At 39.1% G+C, this 26,073-nt stretch overlaps 1 protein-coding gene and 1 non-coding gene across 4 annotated transcripts in view; one reads left to right on the top strand and one right to left on the bottom strand.

The window, feature by feature from the left end:
* BRAF (B-Raf proto-oncogene, serine/threonine kinase) overlaps window positions 1–26,073 on the bottom strand; it is a 203,398-nt gene that overhangs the window by 150,598 nt on the left and 26,727 nt on the right. The window lies entirely within an intron of this gene.
* On the top strand, window positions 9,897–10,003 carry LOC115838197. The gene has a single exon (XR_004033226.1). It is a non-coding gene; the product is annotated as a U6 spliceosomal RNA (small nuclear RNA).

The following is a 26,073-nucleotide window of genomic DNA, read 5'->3' on the forward strand; positions in this document are numbered from 1 at the left end:
AGTTTACATTCTTTTTTTTTTTTTGAAATGGGGTCTCACTCTGTCACCAGACTGGAGTGCAGTGGCGCGATCTCGACTCACTGCAACCTCCAACTCCCTGATTCAAGCGATTCTCCTGCCTCAGCCTCCCGGGTAGCTGGGATTACAGGCACGTGCCACCACGTCCAGCTAATTTTTGTATTTTCAGTAGAGACGGGGTTTCACCATGTTGGCCAGGATGGCCTCGATCTCCTGACCTTGTGATCTGCCTGCCTTGGCCTCCTGAAGTTCTGGGATTACAGGCGTAAGCCACTGCAACTGGCCTAAAAAAAGTTAACTTTTTAAAAGAAAAAAAAGTAAAACAACAACAACAACAACAAAAGGCAAAGAAATAACATTCAAAGATAGTGTCTCAGTTTTTTCCCCTCACTTTTCTCACCCTAACCCTCAAGTAACCCCATGGTGGCAGCAGCAACAATAGGATCTTCAAAAGAGCCAACATTCTGAGAGGGGGGAGAGAACCAGGGTCTCCAATTGATGTAGCTGTGGGGATTTAAATAAAATGAACAGAATCCAGGTGATATGGTTTGAATCTATGTCCCCAACCAAATCTCATGTTCAAATGTAATCCCCGATGTTGGAGGTGGGGCCTGATGGGAGAAAATTGGATCATGGAAGCGGTTTCTCATGGCTTAACACCATCCCCCTTAGTGCTGTCATTGTGATGGTGAGTTTTTATGAGATCTGGTCATTTAAAAGTATGTGGCACCCTCCCCATCTCTTGCTTCTGCTCCAGTCATGAGAGATATGCCTGCTTCCCCTTTATACCTTTCACCATGATTTTAAGTTTCCTGAGGCCTCCCCAGAAGCAGAATCTGCTGTTTCCCGTACAGTCCACAGAACCATGAGCCAACTGAACCTCTGTTCTTTATAAATTACCTAGTCTCAGGCATTTCTTTATAGCAATTCAAGAATAGAGTAATACATCAGGGATCCATGGGACAGTAACAAAAAGATCTAACATCTGTGTCAGTGAACTTCTAAAAGCAAAGAATAAGATGATTAAAAATATCTGAAGAAATAATGTTAAAAGCCTTCCCAAATCTGACAAACGACATAAAACTACAGATTCAAAAAGGTCAGTGACTCCCCAAATGGATAAATACATAGAATTCCACACTCTCACACATCATAAAGTGTTGAAAATGAAACACAAAAAATTACTATTATTTTTTGAGATAGCATCTTGCTCTGTCACCCAGGCTGGAATACAATGGTGTGATTTCAGCTCGATGCAACCTGCGCCTCCCAGGCTCAAGCGATTTTCCTGCCTCAACCTCCCTAGAAGCTGGGATTACAAGTGCCCGCAACCACACCTGGCTAAGTTTTGTACTTTTAGTACAGACAGGGTTTCACTATGTTGGCCAGGCTGGTCTCGAACTCCCGACCTCAGGTGATCCACCCGCCTCGGCCTTCCAAAGTGCTGGGATTACAGGTGGGAGCCACTGCGCCCAGCCTAGAAATTATCTTGAAAACAGAGAAAAATAATCCGTAAAATATAGGGGAACACCACTTCAAATGACAACAGGTTTCTCAGCAGAAACCATGAAGGCCAGAAGGAAGTTACACATTTTAAAGTGCTGAAATAGAAAAAAACTATCAAGCTAGAATTCTATATCCAGTTAAAGTATCTTTCAGAACGATCATAAAACAAAGATATTTTCAGATAAATGGGAACTAAGAGAATTTGCTACCAGCAGACCTGTTCTAAAAGAATTGCTAAAAGAAATTCCTCACACAGAAGGGAAATAATACCAGAAGGAAACCTGGAAGAGTAGGTTGAGGAGTAAGCAAAATGGTAAACATGCAGACAAAAATACATTAACCTTCTCCTCTTAGTTTCCTTAAATATGTTTAATGGTTGAAAGTAAAAACAATAGCATTGCCCAATGAAGCTTTCAATTAACGGAAATGTAACATACAGTCAACAATAAGAGAAAAGGGGGAGAGAGGATAAAGAGACCTATGTAGTTTTAACATTTATTTAAGTGGACCATAATCCATTTAAAGAAATGAATTTATTTTAATGCAGGTGGTGAAAATGTTAAGTTTTTATAATGTAATCTCTGGAGTGATCACTAAAACTATATGGAGAGTTAAGAATTTTTAAGCCACAACAGGTAAATTAAAACAGAATGGCTAAAAATTGTTCAAACAATCTAAAAGAATGCAGGAAAGACAGAGTAATGGAAAACAGAAGCAGCTAACAGAAAACAAATTACTAAACTGGTAAACCTAAATCTAAACATGCCAAAATTACATTAAATGTAAATAGTCTATAGATACAAATTAAAAGACAAAATTGTTAGAATGAATTTTTAAAATGACCCAACTATATGTAGTCTATGAGTAATTCACTTCAAATATAATTTACATAATAGAAAGCATAACTAATATATATGCACCTAATAATGGACCTTCAAAGAACATGAAGTAAAAACTTACAGAACATTACAAACAGGAAAACAAATTCTTAATTATATTTGATGACTTCAGCACTCCTTTCAGTAACAGAACTAGTAGACAGAAAATTAGTAAGAATATGGAAGAAATGAACATCACCAACCCACCTGATCTGATTGATATTTATATAACATTCTACTTAACAGCTGAATACATGTTCTTGTCAAATGCACATGGAACACTCACCAAAACAGACCACATTCTGAGTCATAAGACAAACTTTCACAAGCTTAAAAAAAAACACAAACGTTTGTTCTCTGACCATAATAGAATTAAACTAGAAAGTTAATAGGAAAATCTCCAAACACTTGGAAATTAAACAGCACATTTCTAAATAATCTTTGGGTCAAATGGAAGCCCCAAATTACATACTAATATTCCTCATAATCATTAGTAAAATATTAGCATATTGAATCCGGCAATTGTAAAAGGCATAATAAACACGACAATAAGGTTAATCCCAGGATCACAAGGCGAGTTCAATATTCAACTGAATGAAAATACAGCATACTAAATCTGTGGGATGCAACTACAGTAGTGCTACAGTGAATTAATATCATTAAGCTTGTGCCATCTTTTTTTTCAGTTTTTTTAAGAGATGGGGGGGGGGGTCCTGCATGTTGCGCAATCTAGTTTCAAACTCCTAGGCTCAAGTGATGCTATCACCTCAGCCTTCCAAATAGCTGGAATTACAGGCATGTGCCACCAAGCTCTGCTCTTAAATTGATACTATTATATCAGCAAAGAAAAACAGTTGCAAATCTATCTTAAGAAACTTGAAGAACAACTAAATAAACCTAAAGAAAGCAACACAGAAATAAAAAGCAGATGTCCATGAGATTGAAAACAGAAAAAAAATGATGAAAACAAAAGCTTGTTTGTTGAAAAGACCAATACAATTTATAAATCTCTAGCAAGACTGACAAACAAAAAGGGAAGACACAAATTAACAATATCAGTAATAAAAAAAGAATGAACTACACACTCCCCTACACACAGACATTTAAAGGTTAATAAGAATACTATGAAAAACTCTACATAAATTCAAAATGTTTGAAAAAAATGAACCAATTCCTCGAAAACCAAAGAAAAACAAAACTCTCACAAGATAAAAGATATCTGATGATATCTTTTATATTCACAAGATAAAACATAATCTGAACGATCTTGTAACTATTAAGGAAATTAAACTCATAGTTAAAAACCTTTCTAAAAATAAATCTCTAGTGGCAAATTCTATCACGTATTTAAAGAAGATATAAGACTACCTCTACAAAATGCCTTCCATGAAACAGAAAAGGAGTAAATAATTTCCAACTCACTTTATGATGCCAGCATCACCTTTACACTAGGACGAAAGATTGTACAAAAAAGAAAATTATACACCAATATCCCTCTTGAATATAGATACAAGGTCAGAAAAAGAAATCACAAGAGAAATTAGAAAATACTTTTAGACAAATGAAAACAAAAAACACACATGCCAAAACTGATGGAATACAGCAAAAGCAATGCTCAAAGGACAACTTATAGCAATAAATGTCCACCCCACCTCACACCATATTTTAAAAACCCTCAAAATGAATAAATGACATAAGAGCTAAAATAATAAAACTCTTAGAAAACACAGGGGTAAATCTTAATGACTTTGGATTTAGCAATGGATTCTTAGATATGACACCAAAAGTACGAGCAACAAAAAAAACCTGACAAATCATTCTTCAACAAAATTAAAACCTTTTGTGCAATGAATATTCTCAAGAAAGTGAAAAAAACCTACAGAATGCAAGAAAATGGCTGCAAGTCATGAATTTAATTAGGATCTATATCCAGAATACATAAAGGATCTCATGGAGGTAGACAGTAGAGTAGTGGTTATGAGAGTCTGGGAAGAAAACGAGGGAGAAAGGGATAAACGGAAGTTGGTTAATGGATACAAACATACAACTGGATAGAAAGTGTAAGTTCTAGTATTTCATAGTATAGTAGGGAAATTACAGTTAACAATTTATTGTGTATTTCAAAATAGCTAGAAGAGAACTGTAATGTTTCCAGCACAAAGATAAATGTTTAAGGTGATGGGTATCCCAATCACCTTGACTTCAGCATCGCACACTGTATACCTATATCAAAATATGACACATACCCTAGAAATATGTATAATCATTATGTATCCTTTTTTTTTTTTTCCTTTGAGACAGAGTCTTGCTCTGTCGCCCAGGCTGGAGTGCAGTGGTGCAAATCTCAGCTCACTGCAACCTCCACCTCCCGGGTTCAAGCGATTCTCCTGCCTTAGCCTCCCAAGCAGCTGAGATTACAGGCATGCACCACCACGCCCGGCTAATTTTTTTTGTATTTTTAGTAGAGACGTGGTTTCACCATGTTGGTCAGGCTAGTCTCAAACTCCTGACTTCAAGTGATCCGCCTGCCTCGGCCTCCCAAAGAGCCAGGATTACAAGCATGAGCCACCACATCTGGCCACAATTTATTTTATTTTTTTTTATTTTTTTGAGATAGGGTCTTGCTCTGTTGCCAGGCTGGAGTGCAATGGCGCAATCTCGGCTCACTGCAACCTCCGCCTCCCGGGTTCAAAAGAGTCTCCTGCCTCAGCCTCCCGAGTAGCTGAGACTACAGGCACGCACCACCACGCCCAGCTAATTTTTGTATTCTTAGTAGAGATGGGGTTTCACCACGTTGGCCAGGATGGTCTCGATCTCTTGACCTTGTGATCTGCCTGCCTCAGCCTCCCAAAGTGCTGGGATTATAGAAGTGAGCCACTGCGCCTGGCCCACAATTTTTAAATTAACAACAAAAAAGTGTAGACTATAATGTAGTCTAGTAATGTCCAATAGCATTATTCTTAAAAAAAAAAAAAAAGTACATATCTTAATTTTAAAATAGTGTTAAAAACCACTAACAATTACCTGGGCCTTCAAGGAGTCATCATTTTTGTGTTGGTGGGTCTTGCCTCAGTGTTGATGGCTGCTGCCTGATCAAGTCAGTGGTTGCTAAAGGTTAGGGTGACTGTGGCAATTTATTTTCTTTTTTTTTTTTTTTTAAAGATGGAGTCTTGCTCTGTCACCCAGGGTGGTAGTGCAGTGGCGCAATTTTGGCTCACTGCAACCTCTGCCTCCTGGGTTCAAGCAATTCTCCTGCCTCAGCCTCCTGCGTAGCTGGGATTACAGGTGCCTGCCACTACAACTTGCTAATTTTTGTATTTTTAGTAGAGATGGGGTTTCACCATGTTGTCCAGGCTGGTCTCGATCTCCTGACCTCAGCTGATCTGCCTGCCTTGGTCTCCCAAAGTGCTGAGATTACAGGCGTGAACTACCGTGCCCGGCCGGCAATTTCTTCAATTTCTTAAAACAAGACAACAATGAAGTCTGCTGCGCCAATTGACTTCTTTTCACAAAAGATTTCCCTGAACCAGGCAATATGGTCTGATAGCATCTGAACCACAGCAGAACTACTTTCAAACTTGGAGTCAGTCCTCTCAAATCTGCCAGTGCTTCATCAACTAATTTAACATAAAATTCTAAATCTTTTGCTGTCATTTTATCAGTGTTCACAGCATCTTCAGCAGGAGTAAATCCCATCTCAAAAAATCACTTTCTTTGCTCATCTATACGAAGCAACTTCTCATTTGTTCAAGTTTTACCATGACATTGTAGCAATTCGGTCACATCTTCAGGCTCCACTTCTAATTCTAGTTATTTTGCTATTTCTACCACAACTGCAATTCTTTCCTCCATTGAAGTTTTGAACCCCTCGAAGTCATCCACGAGCATTAGAATCAACTTCTTCCAAACTCCTGTTAATGGTGCTATTTTGACCTCCTCTCATGAATCACAAACATTCTTAATGGCATCTAGAAAGGTGAATAATTTGCAGAAGGTTTTCAATTAATGTTGCCCAGATCCACCAGAGGAATAACTATCTATGGCAGCTATAGCCTAATAAAAGATATTTCTTAAATAAGAAGAATTGAAAGTCAAAATTACTCCTTGATCCATGGGCTGCAGAATGAATGTTGTGTTAGTGGCTGAGAAAAACATTACTGAGGCAAGAGGATCTCTTGAGACCAGGAGTTTGTGAGACTAGCCTGGGAAACATAGACCCTGTCTCTATTAAAAAAAAAAAAAAAAAATTAGCTGGGCATGGTAGTGCGTGCCTGTAGTCCCACCTACTCAGGCAGCTGAGGCAGGAGGATTGCTTGAGCTCAGGGGTTCAAGGCTGCAGAGAGCTATGATCACGCCACTGCACACCAGCCTGGGCAACAGAGTGAGACCCTGTCTTAAAACAAAAAAAGCACACGCACACAGAAAACAAAAGAGAACATTAATCTTCCTTCTACATCATCAGAGCTCTTGGGTGATCAGGTACATTATCAATGAGTAGTAATATGTTGGAAGGGATCTTTTTTTCTTCTGAGCAGTGGGTCTCAACAGTGGGCTTAAAATATTCAGTAAACCATGCTGTAAAAGAACGTGCTGTCATCCAGGCTTCATTGTTCCATTTACAGAGCACAGACAGAGTAAATTTTGCAGAATTCCAAAGGACCCTAGGATTTTTGGAATGATAAATGAGCACTGACTTCAACTTAAAGTTACCAGCTTCATTAGCCTCTAATAAGAGTCAGCCTATCCTTTGAAGCTTTAAAGCCTGTCATTGACTTAAAGAGATGTTGTGGCTGGTTTGATCTTCTATCCAGATCACTAAAACTTTCCCCATCTCAGCAATTAGGCTGTTTTGCTTGCTTGCTTTTTTTAAATTAATAGAGACAACGTCTCACTATGATGGCCAGGCTGGTCTTGAACTCCTAGCCAAGTGATCCTCCCACCTTGGCCTCTTAAAAGTGCTGGGATTACAGGCATGAGCCTGTTTTGCTTTCTTATCATTCATGTATTCACTGGAGTAGCACTTGTAGTTTCCTTCCAAAATTTTGCCTTTACATTCACAACCTAGCTGTTTGGCACAAAAGGCATAGCTTTTTGACATGCTTTCTTCACTAAGCTTAATCATTTTTAGCTTTTGATTTCAAGAGACATGTGACTCTTGGTTTCACTTGAATACTTAAGAGGGCATTATAGAGTTATTAATTGGCCTAACTTCAATATTGTTGTGTCTCAGGGCATGGGGAGGCTGGAGAAGAGTTGGGGGAACAGCCAGTCAGTGGAACAGTGAGATCACACACAACATTTACTGATTAAGTTCACTGCCTTATTATGGGTGTGGTTTGTGGCACCCCAAAACAATTACAATAGTAACATGCAAGATCACAGAACACCAAAACAGACAAAGTTTGAAATATTGCAAGAATTACTAAAATGTGACACAGAGACACAAATGAGCATGTGCTGTTGGAAAAATGGTGCTAACAGACTTACTTGATGTAGGGTTGCCACCGACCTTCAATTTGTAAAAAAAACACATTATCTGTGTAGTACAATAAAATGAAACACAATAAAACAAAGTAAGCCTATAATTCTACATATAATTCCTGCAATGCTTTACAGTTGTCAAATAAAAATGTCTACAATCCTTTCTATTGGGTGGCAAAAATCACAGTTACTTTTGCACCAACCTAATATTTAAAATGTAAGCAAGTTATAGGTCCAAATCTGTGTGTCGCTTTAGCCAACTTTGAGTTCATCTCAAATGAGAAATAAAATGAGAAATAACTATTATTTCTTTATCAAAGTATCTTTTTTGTTTTTTTTTTGAGATGGAGTCTTGCTCTGTCGCCCAGGTTGGAGGGCAGTGGCGTGATCTCGGCTCACTGCAACCTCTGCCTCCCGGGGGTTCAAGCAATTCTCCTGTCTCAGCCGCCTGAGTAGCTGGGACTACAGGCGCATGCCACCACACCCAGCTAATTTTTGTATTTTTAGTAGAGACTAGGTTTCACCACATTGGTCAGGCTGGTCTCGAACACCAGACCTTAGGTGATCCACCTGCCTTGGCCTCCCAAAGTGCTGGGATTACAGGCATGCGCCACAGCACCCAGCCCTAAATATCTGTCTTAAAAAAGGACCTATCTTTGGCTGGGCGTGGTGACTCACGCTTGTAATCCCAGCACTTTGGGAGGCCAAGGGGGGTGGATCACCTGAGGTTAGGAGTTGGAGACCAACCTGACCAACATGGAGAAACCCCGTCTCTACTAAAAATAAAAATTAACTGGGCATGGTGGTGCATGCCTGTAATCCCAGCTACTCGGGAGGCTGAAGCAGGAGAATTGCTTGAACCTGGGAGGCGGAGGCTGCAGTGAGCCAAGATTGCACCACTACACTCCAGCTGGGGAACAAGAGCGAAACTCCATCTCAATAAATAAATAAATAAATAAATAAATAAATAAATAAATAAATAAATAAATAAAGGACCTATCTCCTTCAAAAAGGAATATCAAAAAGATAATTTTCCTATGGCTTTCTGCTATTAATACCAAAGCAGTCAGTTGATCTTCTTATCTCTTGGCAAACATTCTGCACTGGGATCTTGAGGATTCTTTCACTGGCTTACTACCTTTAATGTAGTTAACATTTTAACCTTGAAACATGGAATCACTCCCAAGATGCTCTACCTTGTCTTATCTTACTGGATCCTATTTAGTCATACCATATGACACCACATGTTCTCCCCACAGGGCAATTTTGTTTTTCCTCTATGGTACCTTTATTTATTTTTCCAGTTAGCCATGTAAGCTTTCTCAGGCTTGGCCTTTAATCTGTCGTATACATCTTTCTCAAGGCTTTTAAAAATGTGTTTTCAAGAATCTCTAGTTAATTAATATTATTCAAACATTTAGTAAATGTGAGGCACTGCTGTAGTGCCAGACACATAAAACTACCCCATCCCTAAATCATCTACATTGTAACATAGAGCTACTTATTTAAAATATTCTAAGCCCACATTTTCTGTTCCTTTTTCTAAAGATGAATAACCATACAATAGATCATTCTGGCTTTCTGCCTTCTGATAAACTGTTTGAACGGTGAATATGTCCTTGAATGATGATTGTTATGTCCTGATTTATCCACAGACCTCTCTGCTCACTAACTAAAACTAATCCCAGTATGTATGTGCTGTGTATATAAAATAAAAAGAATTACCATTTTATGGATTGTCTCTCTTCTGGTCACTTATTAATCAGGTCACACACATTAGTTCATTAAATCATTACACCACAGTAAGATAATATGTACTCCATGTTACAGATAAATAATGGTAAGGTTTAGCAGGTTAAGTAATCTTCCCAGTTTCATACCAAGAGGAATTTGAATCCAGATCCATTTCTTACAGTAATCAGAAATAAGATGGTATTTCCAACAAAGGTTTCAACCAAATCACAAATCAAAGAAAGAACGGCCATCTACAGTAGACTTTGATAACAAAATTTGGTGCTTGCTTCAGCAGCACATATACTAAAATTGGAATAATACAGAGAAGACAGGCATGGCCCTTGCCTAAGAATGGCATGCAAATTCATGAAGCACTCCATATTTTTAAAAATTAAAAAATTTTTAAATTAAAAAAAATTTTTTTTTAAATTATATTCAACCAACACACTCGTTATATAAAAAGACTTGTAGTTTTTGGAAATATGGAGAAAACCACACTCCTAATTTTTAGAAGAACATAAGTATTTAACAGAGACATAAGATATCTTTTACTTCTCTCGAAGCCCCTATTACAGGGATTCTGATTTTGGTTTCAGGATCTCTTTATATGTGTGTGTGTGTGTGTGTGTGTGTGTGTGTGTGTGTGTGTGTGTGTGTATGTGTGTGTGTGTATATATATACATAAAAACATAATTTTTTTTTTGAGATAGGGTCTCACTCTGTAGCCCAGGCAGGAATGTAGTGCATGACCACAGCTCCCCACAATCTCAAACTCTGGGCTCAAGTGATCCTCTCACCTCAGCCTCCCAAGTAACTAGGACTACAGGCACACACCATCATGCCTGGCTAATTTTTAAATTTTTTTGTAGAGATAGGGTCTTGCTATGTTGGATCTTCCTGCATTGGCCTCCCAAAGTGTTGGGATTATAGGTGTTAGCCACCACACTTGGCCCCTTTATACTCTTAAAAATTATGGAGGACCCTAGAAAGCTTTTATCTATGTAGTTTACTGCTATCAGTATTTACCACATTAAAAATTATAACCAGGAAATGTTTAAAATTCATTTTAAAATGACAAAAAAAACTAATTAACAAAAGTGATATATTTTTTAATGAAAAAAATAACCACATTTTCCAAAACAACAAAAAACAATGAGAGGGCAAAGTGGCTTATTCATTTTTATTTATTTATTTGTTTATTTATTCATTTATTTTGAGACACAGTCTCGCTCTTGTCGCCCAGGCTGGAGTGCAATGGCACGATCTCAGCTCACTTCAACCTCAGCCTCCCAGGTTCAAGCGATTCTCCCGCCTCTCAGCCTTCCGATTACAGGGACGGATTACAGGTGTGTGCCACCACACCCGGCTACCATATTTTTGGTAAAGACGAGGTTTCATCATGTTGGCCAGGCTGGTCTTGAACTCCTGACCTCAAGTCATCTGCCCACCTTGGACTCCCAGAGTGCTGGGATTACAGGTGTGAGCCACTGCACCTGGCCCCAAAGTGGCTTTAAAAAAAATTCTTTTTTTAATGTCTGCCTTAACAAAAGATATCTGGATTCTCCCACCTTCTGTATTCAATTTGTTGCAATATCATACATCCTATTACTACTATATACTCACAAGGAGGAGAATGAAAAGGCAAATAGTATCTTAGTAGGATTATGAAAATAATTTTGACTTCAAGGGCCTTATTAGGGTTTCAGAAACCTGCAGGCACCCTTTACTATTCCTTCATACCTCTTATTAACATTTAGTTACATATTTGTGCCCAGATTTTGTTCAAGGTCTGTGTTACAATGTAGTTTCCACAAATGCGGCAACTGTGTCTATTTTTGTATGTGGATATATCCATAATGTCTACACATAGTACCTGGCACATAATCAATTACATAGACATCTGTTGAATAATATACTATAATGTGATAGTAATATGAACTACTATGGTTAAAAGAAGATAAATGGGCAATATCAATCTGGAGGCAAATTTGGAAGGCTTCATTCATATTTGATCTGGATCCTAAACAATGAATAGGGTTTTGTTAAGTGTATGTGGGAGTAAGAGTATTCCAGCCATAGCAAACAATCATCAGTTGCATCAAGGTACAGGAAATGTTCATGATACTCACTGCAATAGTTTGGTATGATTATAGCATAGGTGAGTAAGAGTTTAGGAGAAGACAAAGATAATAAGAGTAGGCTGAAAAATCTTCAACAGAGTTTGGATTTTATTTTAGAGACAAGGACCAAATGTCCTGAAACACCCATTGTTTCAGTTCCTCACACCATGCTTTATTAGATGGGCTTGGAATAAGTTTATTCTAAATTTTATTCTGCTCATACTTCCTTCACAGGGTAATGGTAATAGTTTATGACATAATCACTTCATGTGTTACCTTGTTTACTGTCATGACTCTAGTCAAAATTATCATCCTTTCTCTCTGACCTACTACTTACAAGGCATTCTAACTGGTTTCATTTCTTTTGCTCTAACTCCCATTCTGCTCTCATCCATTCTGTACTCAGAGGAGAATCTGTAAAACACATAACTGATTCACAACACTCCCCGTTCCTTAAACCCTTTAATGGCTCCCCAGTCACTCAGAATAAAACCTAAACTTCTTAGTATAGAGTGCAAGATCTGAAAAGATCTCATCCCAGCCTACCTCCTGCCTCATCAGGCACTATTCATTCTATGCCATACTCAATAAGCTCAACCACAATTTCAGCAGCAGAGCAGAGCCTTCACACATGCTATTCCTTCTTCCTGGAACACTCTTTGCCTAGCACTTTTCTAAACTAAGCACAGCTTCTTCAGATAGTTTAAATCTCACTTTCTCAAAGAAGTCTTTCCTCATCATCCTTCTCCCAATCTATATTTGATCCTCACTGAGCTCTCACATCACCCCATATTTTTTCTTTTGGCACATATCACAATTCAGAATTCGTGTGTGTGTATGTATGTATTTTTTAAATAATTTGTTTAATGAACATCTGATTGCAGAGACCACATCTAAGCCCAGGACATAAGTAATTTTTTAACGTAGTTTTTATTGTTAAAAACAGCTTTTGATCTGATTACACATTATACTTTAGGATGTTTAATCTGGCAATAATGTTTATGTTAACCAACAAGCCAGAGAGGTACTGGAGGCAGGGAATCCCATTAAAAGCATGCTACAATTATGGGCAAGAGGTAATGAGAGTCTGAACGACGGTTGAGGAATACTCTCACAACAACCCTGTAAGGTAGCAAGGAGGAAGCCACGGTTTTGAGTAATTGACCATTCCAAAACAGAAAGTTTGAAAACTTTGTATAATAATTCAGCTACAAGTTTAGACAACCAGGTAAGTAGGCTGCTGAGAGAAATTGTAGTTCCAACTCCACAAGTAAATCAACACAATTCTAACACTGGTGTGGCACAAAAGAAACCCCTATAATCAATGTAATTATGTCTAGTGGCTAGTTAACTGAAAAGGTCAGTTAAATCAGGGAATCACGAGCAATGGTAAACACTGACCTTAAACATTTTAACTTAAAACTGTAAAATGAACATTCATTCTCTAATCTTTGATATAGGACCAACAATCTTCCTTTAAATATGATTCACACCTAATCTGACCGCAAATATTTTTTGAAATGGAGAACATCAGTTAACCTGATGAGTTGGTTAGGTGGAGGTCAGTTCAGAGAGCTAAAATTACTTTTCTCTTTTGGGTAATATGGTTGCAGTGACACAAATTGAACAATAAATTATAATGTGATGGTCAAACGAGTGGTTTACAAAATAGGTATGCACATACACCTGAGGGCCCATAGGAAGACTCTTTGTTGGGGATATAGGTAGGCTACATTATTTAGTTAATGCGTTCTTCTAGAAAATTAGAAAAAGTCAGCATTTAATATTTATTTTTTGAGATGTAGGGTTTCACTCTGTGCTCAGGCTAGAGTGCAGTGGTGTGATCACAGCTCACTGCAGGCTCAAACTTTTGAGTTCAAGCAATCCTCCCACCTGGGCCTCTCAAGTAGCTGGGACTACAGATGCATGCCACCATGCTCGCTTTTTTTTTTTTTTTTTTTTTTTTTTTGAGACAGAGTCTCACTCTGTCATCCAGGCTAGAGTGCAGTGGCATGATTTCAGCTCACTGCAACCTCCTGGGTTCAAGCGATTCTCCTGCTTCAGCCTCCCAAGTAGCTGGGACTACAGGCACATGCCACCACACCTGGCTAATTTTTTGTGTTTTTAATAGAGACGGGGTTTCACTGTGTTTAGCCAGGATGGTCTTGATCTCCTGACCTTGTGATCCGTCCACCTCGGCCTTCCAAAGTGCTGGGATCACAGGCGTAAGCCACTGTGCCTGGCCTCAGCATTTAATATTTACATAGGCATCCTAACTTAGGGTTAGTATCAGAGATGTGACACATATAGTCAAGAGGTCTGCTGAAGGCTGGGCATTCCATTCTGCAGAACACTTGACAGTGGCTCTCCTCTTGCATTTATCTCATTGTGACATACTATGACTCACATATATTGATTTAAGTAAATGTATGGATTATGTTACCAAGTTTTAACTAAACCTTATAGAATGGACAAGTGACTTAAAAGAATTCCTACAAACAGATCTCAAACTTCATACTGAAGAAAACATTATTGCTGCTAGAGGGGAAAAAATCAAAGTGAACACATTCTCTTCTCTACTACAAGCTGTTTGTCATCCATAATACAGGATAAAAACAACGATCTAGTGGGTGCGGTGGCTCATACCTGTAATCCCAGCACTTTGGGAGGCTGAGGTGGGCAGATCACCTGAGGTTGGGAGTTCGAGACCAGCCTGACCAACGTGGAGAAACCCTGTCTCTACTAAAAGTACAAAATTAGCAGGGTGTGGTGGCGGGCACCTGTAATCCTAGCTACTCAGGAGGCTGTGGCAGGAGAATCGCTTGAATCTGGGAGGTGGAGGTTGCAGTGGGCTGAGATTGCGCCATTGCACTATAGCCTGGGCAACAAAAGCAGAACTCCGTCTTAAAAAAAAAAAAAAAAAAAATTCTAATCTGGTGGTTCTTAACCAGAAGCAATTTTGCCCCTCAAGACATTGGGAAATGTCTCCCGGCATTTTTGATGTTTCTACTTGGGGGTACTACTGGCATCTTGTAAGCAGAGGCCAGGGAAGTTGCTAAACATCCTACAATACACAGTATTATTGCCCCACCCAAAATGCCAATTTTACAGTGGCCCTCCATATCTGCAAGTTCTACATCGTAGGATTCACTCAACTGCAGATCATAACCCCACAAGCAAGAATTATATCCATTTCAAAACATCAACAGCGACAACGTTGAGAAACCCTAATCTAATAATCTCTGACAAGAAACTGGCTTTTAAAAAATTATCCAGGTTACTTAATCTCTGACAAGAAACTGGCTATTTAAAAAAAATTATCCAGGCTACTTAAAATATGAATTTGTACACACTATTATAACAACGAACCTTGGCCTAATGGTATGTTGTAACTTGAAACATTAGCTAAACTTGAAACATTAGCAAAAACCCTTCATAATTTTAAACTCACTTCATTTTTAGCTTAGCTTTAAAAAAATTCGTGTTAACAAGTTCATATTTTATAAAATATTACCATTTTCTTCAGTGGTACACATATAGCATAAATAAAACAGACATCTACCAGGGGTAATGTGCTCAAATTTTTTTTATGATAGAGAACAAAATTTTTAAGTCTGGAGACTACTGACTTAAAATAACAGAAGCTAACAGATATCAGTGTATTAATACAAGCAAGTTTATTAACATTCTAATTTAAAATCCTAACTAAAAGAAAAAAGAAATGAAGAAGAAAAAGAACCTAGTAATGTTTTATTTTCTAGGACTACCACAGCCCAGGGTACTAAGGAGATTCAAGACAATAATCCAAATTCAAACCATCAGTCAAAAGTCAGTGAGGATGTCAAAAGGTATAAGGAGAGCAACACAAGCTGTCAACTGTGGTTAATAATCTCATGAAAACAGATGGTTGTACATTATACAATAGGAAGCGAGGGGGCCCCAATAGTATGGCAGTTAACAGCATGGACTAGGGTCACAATATCTGGGTCCAAGTTCCAAATCTTCCACTCAAGCAATGTGCCCTTAGGCAAGCTGCATAACTTTTCTAAATCATATCTAACTCTCAGGGTTGTGGTGAAGATTTATGGTAAGGCATAGTAGTTAAGAGTACAGACTTTAAGAATTCCAGCCCTTGTCACTTAGCTTTGTAACCTTAGGCAAATTACTTAACCCCCAAGTGTCAGTTTCTTGACATATCCCTATTATTTGAATGATAATAAAACTTCATAGATTTGACCAGAGAATCAAATGGAATCCTCAGTGACTGACGCAAAGTAAATAATAAACTGAAATAATAAATGAATTAAATATCCAGTTCATTATTTTTAATCATAAAATTAAGTGGCACGTTATTACTATAAAACTTTTTTGGGGATAATCTCTGTAGTTCTACAATGACTATCTTTTAAACACCTAATGATAGATATTCTTCTGTCAGCCAATAAATATCTACCAAATCCCTATATGTGCTCAGGCTCATGTTAGGAGTTGAGGATACAGTGGTGAGCAAGACTGACACATTCCTATAGCCCTCAGATAACTCACATACTCCATCTAGATTTTTTTTTTCTAAGCTAAAAATCCCTATTCCTTTCACTGTTCTTCAATGATTTAGTAACTTCTCACTCTTAAGTTTACTGACTTCCCAAAATGCTACATATCAGTGTCTCACTAAATGACTTTTCAATCTTGACTTCAGATTAAAAATCACCTTGGAAGCTTTTAAAAATCCAGATACCAAGGCCTCACCCTCAAAAACCAGAACCTCTGGGGAAAGGCCCCAGGCATCTGTACCTTCTGAAGTTCTCCAGGTGCTTCTGATGTACAGGCAAGGTCAAAACCCAAATAAAACACTACTCTAACAGCTGTCACCCATACCTGAGCAAAAGGAAGCATATTTTAATTTTCTATTATGAGAATAAAATGAGATTATTTCCCACAATTGCACAAGATTATTAATGCAGTCTAAGCAACAGTTTTTTAAGAGTCATACCACAATTCTGATTTAAAGTAAAAGTACAACTTACTTATTAATGTATTCATGTAACATGCATTTTTTAAAAGACTAATTATATATCATATACCAAGGATACAAAATGTCTTTGCCCTCAAAGATTTGAACTCACAGTACAGTAGAGGTATATAGTTATAGACTCCTATACTACAAAGTAGTTACTTCAAATAATCAAGATGTGCCTAAAATACTCTGAGAGTACCCCGCAGAGAAAATGAGAGGGTGTGGGGTAGAGGGGAAAACAAAAGTACTTAGAGAAAGCTTCTGGAGGGCCGGGCGCGGTGGCTCACGCTTGTAATCCCAGCACTTTGGGAGGCCGAGGCGGGCGGATCACGAGGTCAGGAGATCGAGACCACGGTGAAACCCCGTCTCTACTAAAAATACAAAAAAATTAGCTGGGTGTGGTGGCGGGCGCCTGTAGTCCCAGCTACTCGGAGAGGCTGAGGCAGGAGAATGGCATGAACCCAGGAGGCAGAGCTTGTGGTGAGCCAAGATTGCGCCACTGCACTCCAGCATGGGTGACAGAGTGAGACTCCGTCTCAAAAAAAAAAAAAAAAAAAAAAAGAGAAAGCTTCTGGAAAAGATAACCAGAACTAAATTCTAAAGGATGAGTAAAAGTTGCTAAGTTCAGTGTTCTCCAAAGAAGTATACAGTCATTCCTCCATATCCACAAGGGACTGGTTCCAGGACTCTCCCCTACAATACCATGATCCTTGGATGCTGAAGTCTCTTATATAAAAAGGGAGGGTATTTGTATATAACTTACTTTCCATATACTTTAAATCATCTCTAGATTACTTATAATGACTAATATAATGTAAATGTTATATAAATAGTTGTATTATCTTGTATTTGTATTATTTCATTACTTTTTACTGTTTTCCTAATACTTTCGATCTGCAGTTGGGTGAATCCTAGGATGCAGAACTTGCAGATATGGAGGGCCACTGTAAAAGTGGCATTTTGGGTGGGGCAATTCTTTGCTGTGTAGGACTTTTAGTGCACTGTGTTCCTTGATTTGCGGGCATTAAATCCCAAATAGCATCCTCCAGTCATGACAATCAAAGTATTTCCAAATGCCTCCCAGCAGGGCAAGTATCACCTCAGAAACCATTGAAAAAAAAAATTGGGTGGTACGGAGAAAATGAAGGAAGAGAGCATTCTAGGACAAAGGGCCAGAAACAACAGGAAACAATCCTGAAAAATGCAAGGGTTTGATTGGTATTAAACAGCATTTCCCTAAAATGTTTCAAAGAATATTAGCATATACTACACACAAGCAATGTTCCATATTCAAGAAGTTTATACAATTCTAATTTAGACAAAGGTAAGGCCAGGTGCAGTGGCTAATGCTGTAATCCCAGCACTTTGGGAGGCCGAGGCAGGTGGATCATTTGAGATCAGGAGTTCAAGACCAGCCTGGCCAACATGGTGAAACCCCATCTCTACTAAAAATATTTAAAAACAATTAGCCAGGTGTGGTGGCACGCACCTGTAATCCCAACTACTTGGAAGGCTGAGGCAAGAGAATTGCTTGAGCCCAGGAGGTGGAGGTTGCAGTGAGCCGAGACTGTGCCACTGCATTCCAGCCTGGGTGACAGAGTGAGACTCTGTGTCAAAAAATAAATAAATCAACAAAGGTAAGCTTCTTTACTACAGTTCTTCTCAACCATTACTATGCTAATATCCAATTATGAAATCCCAAAAGGGGAGCTATATAATATAGTACAGAGTATCACCTGCTTGCCAAATAAATTCAGATACTTTTTAGATGAATCCCTTAATATGTGAAATACAGAAATCAAATCAGATTTAGATAACACAGTATCCCCCCTCATTTGAGCTTAGAAACTCAACAGGTTAGACAAGGAGGAACATTTAAAATTTCCCAAAATTGTAAACTATGGAAACTGTCTTTGGGAGAACACTTTGAATATTCAGTATCCACAATATAAACTTTAGTGCTAGAGCATTTAGTACACGGCAAGGATGGCTGATCCACAATATAAACTTTAGTGCTAGAGCATTTAGTACACGGCAAGGATGGCTGATAGATGTGGGCAGGGGTAGAGAGGTAGGAAAGGGCAAGATCACAGAGGACCTGAAATAGGACATTTTATGAGTTTTTATCTGGTTTAGATTTTGTTTTTAAAGTGAAACACAGACCTCTCTGTCTTTACTTCCCCACCCCCAAATGATCCAGGGAACAAAACAACACATCAGATCAAGTCACATAAAATAAAAGCAGTTACAGTTTGCTAGAGGAGAGAACTGATCATTTTTAATTTTAAATTTATGTTGGGAACCGGTTCCTTTGTGAGAGTAACTATTGAACATAAGATATAAAAGGTTAAATAAAAGCTAAAGGCAGCTGAGCAGAACAAGTTAAAAATCAAATCATCGAACAGGAATCTATTTGATGTCCAACTTCACTATAAGCCTCATCTATCTCCTGCCTGGATGGAGTCTTCATCCTGACTGAATGATTGGCTTGGCCCAAAATGGCAGGAAGGGGAAAAAAGACATTAAAAATGGAGGAGTGACGTATTTCCAGGGTAGAGAACACAACAGATTTGGTTGTGAGACAAGATGTCTGAGAAAAAAGTTATGTCTGCTTAGGCTTATTCTCCCTGCTGTTCCCCATAACATTCTTTTTTTTTTTTTTTTTTGAGACAGTCTTGCTCTGTCACCCAGGCTAGAATGCAGTGGCGCGATCTCGGCTCACTGCAAGCTCCGTCCCCAGGGTTCACGCCATTCTCCTGCCTCAGCCTCCCGAGTAGCTGGGGCTACAGGCGCACGCCACCACACCTGGCTAATTTTTTGTATTTTTAGTAGAGACAGGGTTTCATCATGTTAGCCAGGATGGTCTCGATCTCTTGACCTCGTGATCCGCCCACCTCGCCTCCCGAAGTGCTGTGATTACAGGCATGAGCCACTGCGCCCAGTCCCCCATAACATTGTTAAGCAAAGAGCAGGCTCAAATAGAAGTACTCTACTCAAAGACAACAAGGATGAATAATAAAAAGAAACAATCCAGCAAAGGGCCTATGAGGAGAAATGTTAACAACCCCACCCCCCACACCACCAATAAAACAGGGAGCGGGGGATGAGAGAAGAAACATAATAGGCAAAGACAGATAAACACCAGAAGTTAGTCAAGGAAACAAAAGAACTCTCTGATATATCCCCATCTATCACTATCAAATGCATTTTAGGGGAAAAAAAATGACTGAAAAAACAGAATTGAAGAACAGATGAAATGGGAGACGAGGCAGGAGGCAGTGGCTCACCCCTGTAATCCCAGCACTTTGGGAGGCCAAGGCGAATTTGAGACCAGCCTGGTCAACATGATGAAACCCTGCCTCTACAAAAAAAAAAAAAAAAATGCAAAAAATTAGCCAGGTGTGGTAGCACACACCTGTAGTCCCAGCTAATTGAGAGGCCGAGATGGGAGGATAGCTTGAGCCCAGGAGGCAGAGGCTGCAGTGAGCCAAGATCACAACACTGCACTCCAGCCTGAGTGACAGACCCAGACCCTGTCTCAAAAAAAAAGAAACAGGAAATGAAAAGTGAGTTAGCGGGGTTCAAGAAAGAAATGTTAGGTAATAAAAAGACCACTTCAGAAATGAAGGCCACAGTGGAAACAGAAAGAAATGACTGAAGAAAAAAAAGGCAGCCATTCTTGGTAGAAAAAACAGAACTACTTGATAGGAAAATCGAGCTGATGAAAAGATAAATAAAACAGCAGAATTAGAAATCAAGAAGTCATGGTTTTAAAGAATTAAAGGTGAATATTAATCCCATTCAAACATGTAACTCTAAGACTTAAGGATAAAGTAAAAAATAAATGCATTTTTTTCAATGACAAGGTTTATATCTCATATGAAGAGATGGAAAAAAATTTTTAATGGTAGCTGGGGAAAGGGAGGTATAAGTGCACTGATTTTATCTTTATTAGCAAGGAGTTAAAACAGTCCTGATTATTTTCACAAATCAAGAAATGGAGGCTTACAGATATTAAATCTATGAAGGTAGTAAGAGAATAAGATTTATAAAAAACCATCAAAAACTATTAGATGGGAAACACACACATATCCATAAGAGACAAAGTCCCCAAAGAAAAATATAATTAATAATGTGGAAGAACTGCCTTATCAACAAAATATAAATGAGATAAGCTCATTTATTAAAAAAATAAAAAAAGAAACTTGGCTCACAAACCAAAGCCCTGAACAAACGCTGTATATAACATCCACATCTAAAACTCACTCAGAAAAGTTGAAAGTAAAAGAATGGGCCCAGTGGTTACTTAAAGCTTAATGAACTTACTTTCAAGAAATATTTTCTTTGGTTTGATACAAAAACTGGCCAAAATCACAGAAAACTCTAGAAAACGAATCAGCTCGATACCAAAACCATGGAACAGCTCAGAAGGCGATAGACTAAGCTCCCTTGTGAACACAGTCATAAGATCCCTAAATAAAAACCTGTATTAGGCAAACTAATTCAACAATCAATTAGCAGAATATACAGTAAAATGTATCCAGTGACACAAGAGTTGCTTACTCAAAACTAGGAAGTCTACCAACACAATTACTTACCTAAATAGATCAATGTAGGAAAAAAACATGATCACCTCAACAAATGTAGGAAAAAAATCTGACAAAATTCAACAACCATTTACGATTTTAAAAAATGCCCAACTGTCAGCAAACTAGAAATGGAAGAAACATTCTTAAACTTCATATAGGGTATCTATAAAAAGTCTGTAAGTCACCAAGCATAACAGAAGCATTCTCACTAAAGACAGGAGAAACATTTGTCATTTCTTTGTGTTGGGAATATTCAATATCCTCCTCCTCGCTATATGAAACTATGTATAATTAACTATAGTCATCTTATACTACTACAGAACACTAGAACTTATTCCTCCTATCTAGCTGTAATTTTGTATCCATTAATAAATCTCCCCAGAGCTTCCACTCCACCCCTACTATTCCCAGCCCGAGTATCCTCTGTTATACTTTTTACTTCTATGAAATCAACTCTTTTTAGCTTCCACATAAGAGTGAGAACATGCAGGGTTTAACTGTCTTTTGCTGGCTTATTTCACTTAACATGATGTCCTCCAGTTCCAATCATGTTGCTGCAAATGACAGGATTTTTCCTTTTTACGGCTGAATAGCATTCCATCGGATATACAACCGCATTCTCTTTACCCACTCTTCTGTTGTTGAACGACTAAGCCGATTCCATATCTTGGCTACTGTGAATAGTGTGCTGCAATAAACACGGGGATGCAGATGTCTCTTCGATGTACTGACTTCCCTTCCTTTGGGTAAACGGCCAGTAGTGGGATTGCTAAATCACAGGAACCTCCATACTGTTATAGTGGCTGTACTAGTTTACATTCCCACCAAGAGCATCCAAGAGTTCTCTTTCCTCTGTATCTTCACCAGCATTTTTAATTTTTTGTCTTTTTTATAACAGCCACCCTAACTGAGGTGAGACGATACCTCACTGTGGTTCTGATTTGCATTTCTCCAAGTCTTCTTCTAACAGTTTTATAGCAGCCATCCTACCTGGGGCCAGATGATACCACACTGTGGTTTCACCTTGTAGTTTTGGGTCTTACAGGTAGGTCTTTGATCCATTTTGAGTTGATTTTTGTATAGGGTGAGAGGTGGGGGTCTAGTATTCTTCTGTATATGAATATACAGTAAAAAAAAATTTTTTTTCTAAACATCTCACTCACAATAGCACAAAAAGATTCTCACAAATAATACCAACCCTCCACATCCAAAAGGATGAAAACATTATGTAGAAAACTACAAACCTTTTAAGGAAAAAAAAAAACAGAGCTGTGAGTGGTGGCTCACGCCTGTAATCCCAACACATTGGGAGGCTGAGGTGGGTGGATCACCTGAGGTCAGGAGTTCAAGACCAGCCTGGCCAACATGGTGAAATCCTGTCTCTACTAAAAATACAAACACGTGGCCCAGGCGCGGTGGCTCACGTCTGTAATCCCAGCACTTTGGGAGGCCGAGGCAGATGGATCACCTGAGGTCAGGAGTTCGAGACTAGCCTGATCAATATGGTGAAACTCCATCTCTACTAAAAATACAAAAATAAACTGGGCATGGTGGTGTGCACCTATAGTCCCAGCTACTCAGGAGGCTGAGAGGAATACTGCTTGAACCTGGGAGGCAGAGGTTGCAATAAGCCAAGATTGTGCCACTGCACTCCAGCCTGGGTGACAGAGCGAGACTCCATCTCCATCTCAAAAAAAAAAAAAAAAAAAGGGAAAAAAAGAGACCTAAACAAATGAAGATAAAAACCATGTTCATGAATTGGAAAACTCAATATTGTGATTATAAATCTCTAATATATATGCCCCTATATTAAAATATAAACTTAATGCAATCACAATGAAAATCCCAACAGTACTTTTTACAGAATTTGACAACCTAATTCACTTTTTTTTTTTTTAACCAAATACCTAGACTTAAAGGACACTGATAATCTAATTTTTCTAATGGTCACATGGAAGAGTGAATGAGCATATGTTTGCCATAAATAAACAAAGAGAAGAGACTGGCATTACCAAAACCAAAAATATAAAGTAGTAATGTGGACAAACAGGTTATAGACAAACAGGTTAAGAAGTAGCCCAGAAATCGGTCCATGGGAATCTGGTAGAAATGAGAGGTTGCTTTACAAATAAGTGAGAAAAAGACTGTGCACATATGTACAACTGGTGTTGGGAAAATAACATCCCCCAAGATATCTTCATATAACAAATACTAGATTGCTTAAATACCTGAACAAAATTTTTTTAATTTTAAATTTATCAGAAGACAATATAGAGAATATGCTTTTAACTCTGGATAGGAAGGATTTCTTTTTTTTTTTTTTTTTTTTTGAGACAGAGTCTCGCTCTGTCGCCAGGCTGGAGTGCAGTGGCACAATCTCAGCTCATGCAACCTCTGCCTCCCGGGTTCAAGCAATTTTCCTGCCTCAGTCTATTGAGTATCTGGGACTACAGGCGCACACCACCACATCCAGCTAATTTTTGTATTTTTAGTAGAGATGGGGTTTCACCATGTTGGCCAGGATGGTCTCAATCTCTTGACCTCATGATCTGCTCGCCTTGGCCTCCCAAAATGCTGGGATTACAGGTGTGAGCCACCGCACCTGGCCAGGAAAGATTTCTTAAAAAAATCAAAATCAGACATGGGACAGCCAGGCAGAGACGCTCCTCACTTCTTCCCAGACGGGGCGGCCGGGCAGAGGCGCTCCTCACTTCCCAGACGATGGGTGGCCGGGCAGAGGCGCTCCTCACTTCCCAGACGATGGGAGGCCGGGCAGAGGCGCTCCTCACTTCCCAGACGATGGGTGGCCGGGCAGAGGCGCTCCTCACTTCCCAGACGATGGGAGGCCGGGCAGAGGCGCTCCTCACTTCCCAGACGATGGGTGGCCGGGCAGAGGCGCTCCTCACTTCCCAGACGATGGGTGGCCGGGCAGAGGCGCTCCTCACTTCCCAGACGATGGGTGGCCGGGCAGAGGCGCTCCTCACTTCCCAGACGGGGTGGCCGGGCAGAGGCGCTCCTCACTTCCCAGACGGGGAGCGCCTCTGCCCGGCCGCCCGTCTGGGAAGTGAGGAGCGCCTCTGCCCGGCCGCCCCATGTCTGGGAAGAAGTGAGGAGCGTCTCTGCCTGGCCGCCCCGTCTGGGAAGTGAGGAGTGCCTCTGCCCGGCCGCCCCGTGTCTGGGAAGAAGTGAGGAGCGCCTCTGCCCGGCCGCCCCGTCTGGGAGGTCTACCACGGAGGCCAGAAGCAATGTGGGGGCTGGACGTGGTGGCTCACGCCTGTGGTCCCGGCACTCTGGGGGGCGGGGCGGGTTGATCACTTCGGGCTAGGAGTTCGAGACCAGTCTGGCCAACATGGGGAAACATGAAAAATACAACAGACAAACCAACCAACCAACCAACTCAGTGACAACAAAACAGGTCTACCCTGGAGTCATACTCTAATTTTTTCTATTTTCCTCCCTTTCTGATCCTTTATCCCACTTTCTTTTTCTTCCTCTTCCTTCTCCTTCTTTGTCAAATAGAGGATTGAGTTATTATCACTGATCCATATAAAGTCCCTCTCTCATTTATTTTAATTCCCACCCCCCATTTCTATTCCCCAACTTCCCATGTGCAACCTTCCTAATATGTTTGATACACATCTTTTTGTTTGTATGTATTTTTAGAAAATGTTTACTGTTTTTGTGTGCAAAAAAAATTAATAAAAAAGATTTTAAGAAGTACTAAAAGAAAAAAAAATCAAAATCAAAATCAAAATAAATAAATAAATAAATGAAAAGACTGCTAAATCTGATCACATAAACAGTAACAACAACAAACTTCTTCATAAGGAAAGGCTAGGGCAGGAACAGTGTCTCACATCTGTAATCCCAGCACTTTGGGAGGCCAAGGTGGGAAAATCACTTGAAGCCAGGAGTTCGAGACCAGCCTGGGCAACATAGCTACAAATTTTTTTTTTTTTTTCAAATTAGTTGGGCATAGTGGTGTGCATTTGTCCCAGTTACTTAGCCTGAGGCTAGAAGACTGCTTGAGCCCAGGAGGCTGCAGTGAGCTATGATTACACTACTGCACTCCAGCCTGGGTCTCAACAGAGTGGGAGGCCTGCCTCTTAAATAAATAAATAAATAAATAAATAAATAAATAAATAAAAATGCAAATAAAAAAGGACTAGAAGGAAATATTTGACATATGATGGATAAAGAAGATTATCCATAGCCTGGGCCTCAACAGAGTGGGAGGCCTGCCTCTTAAAAAAGAAATAAAAATAAATAAAAATACAAATAAAAAAGGACTAGAAGCAAATATTTGACATATGATGGATAAAGAAGACTATCCATAACAGAATACCTAAAAATAAGTTTTAAAAACAAATAGCATAATCTACAAATGGCATGTCTACAAACAATTTAAGAAAAAACCCAAAGGCTAACATATGAAAACATACTCAACCTCACTAGTAATCAGAGATGAAAATTAAAATGAGATAAATTTTCCCTTTATTATAAAGCTATGTAGAGAAGAGTTTGCAAAACATCGTTCCATTAAAGCGTAACTGTAAAGCAAACCCCACAACCCAAGGTAAGAAATAGCATTGTCAATTATCTTAAAAGTCTCCCATTTGCCCTTCTTCAATCACATCCACTTTCTCTCCTCCCTGAGGTAATCACTATCACTCACTTTATCATCATTATTCCCTTGATTTTTCTTATAATTCTAGTATCTCTACTTATAA

Source organism: Nomascus leucogenys, chromosome 13 (assembly GCF_006542625.1).
Source record: "Nomascus leucogenys isolate Asia chromosome 13, Asia_NLE_v1, whole genome shotgun sequence".
Taxonomy (NCBI): domain Eukaryota; kingdom Metazoa; phylum Chordata; class Mammalia; order Primates; family Hylobatidae; genus Nomascus; species Nomascus leucogenys.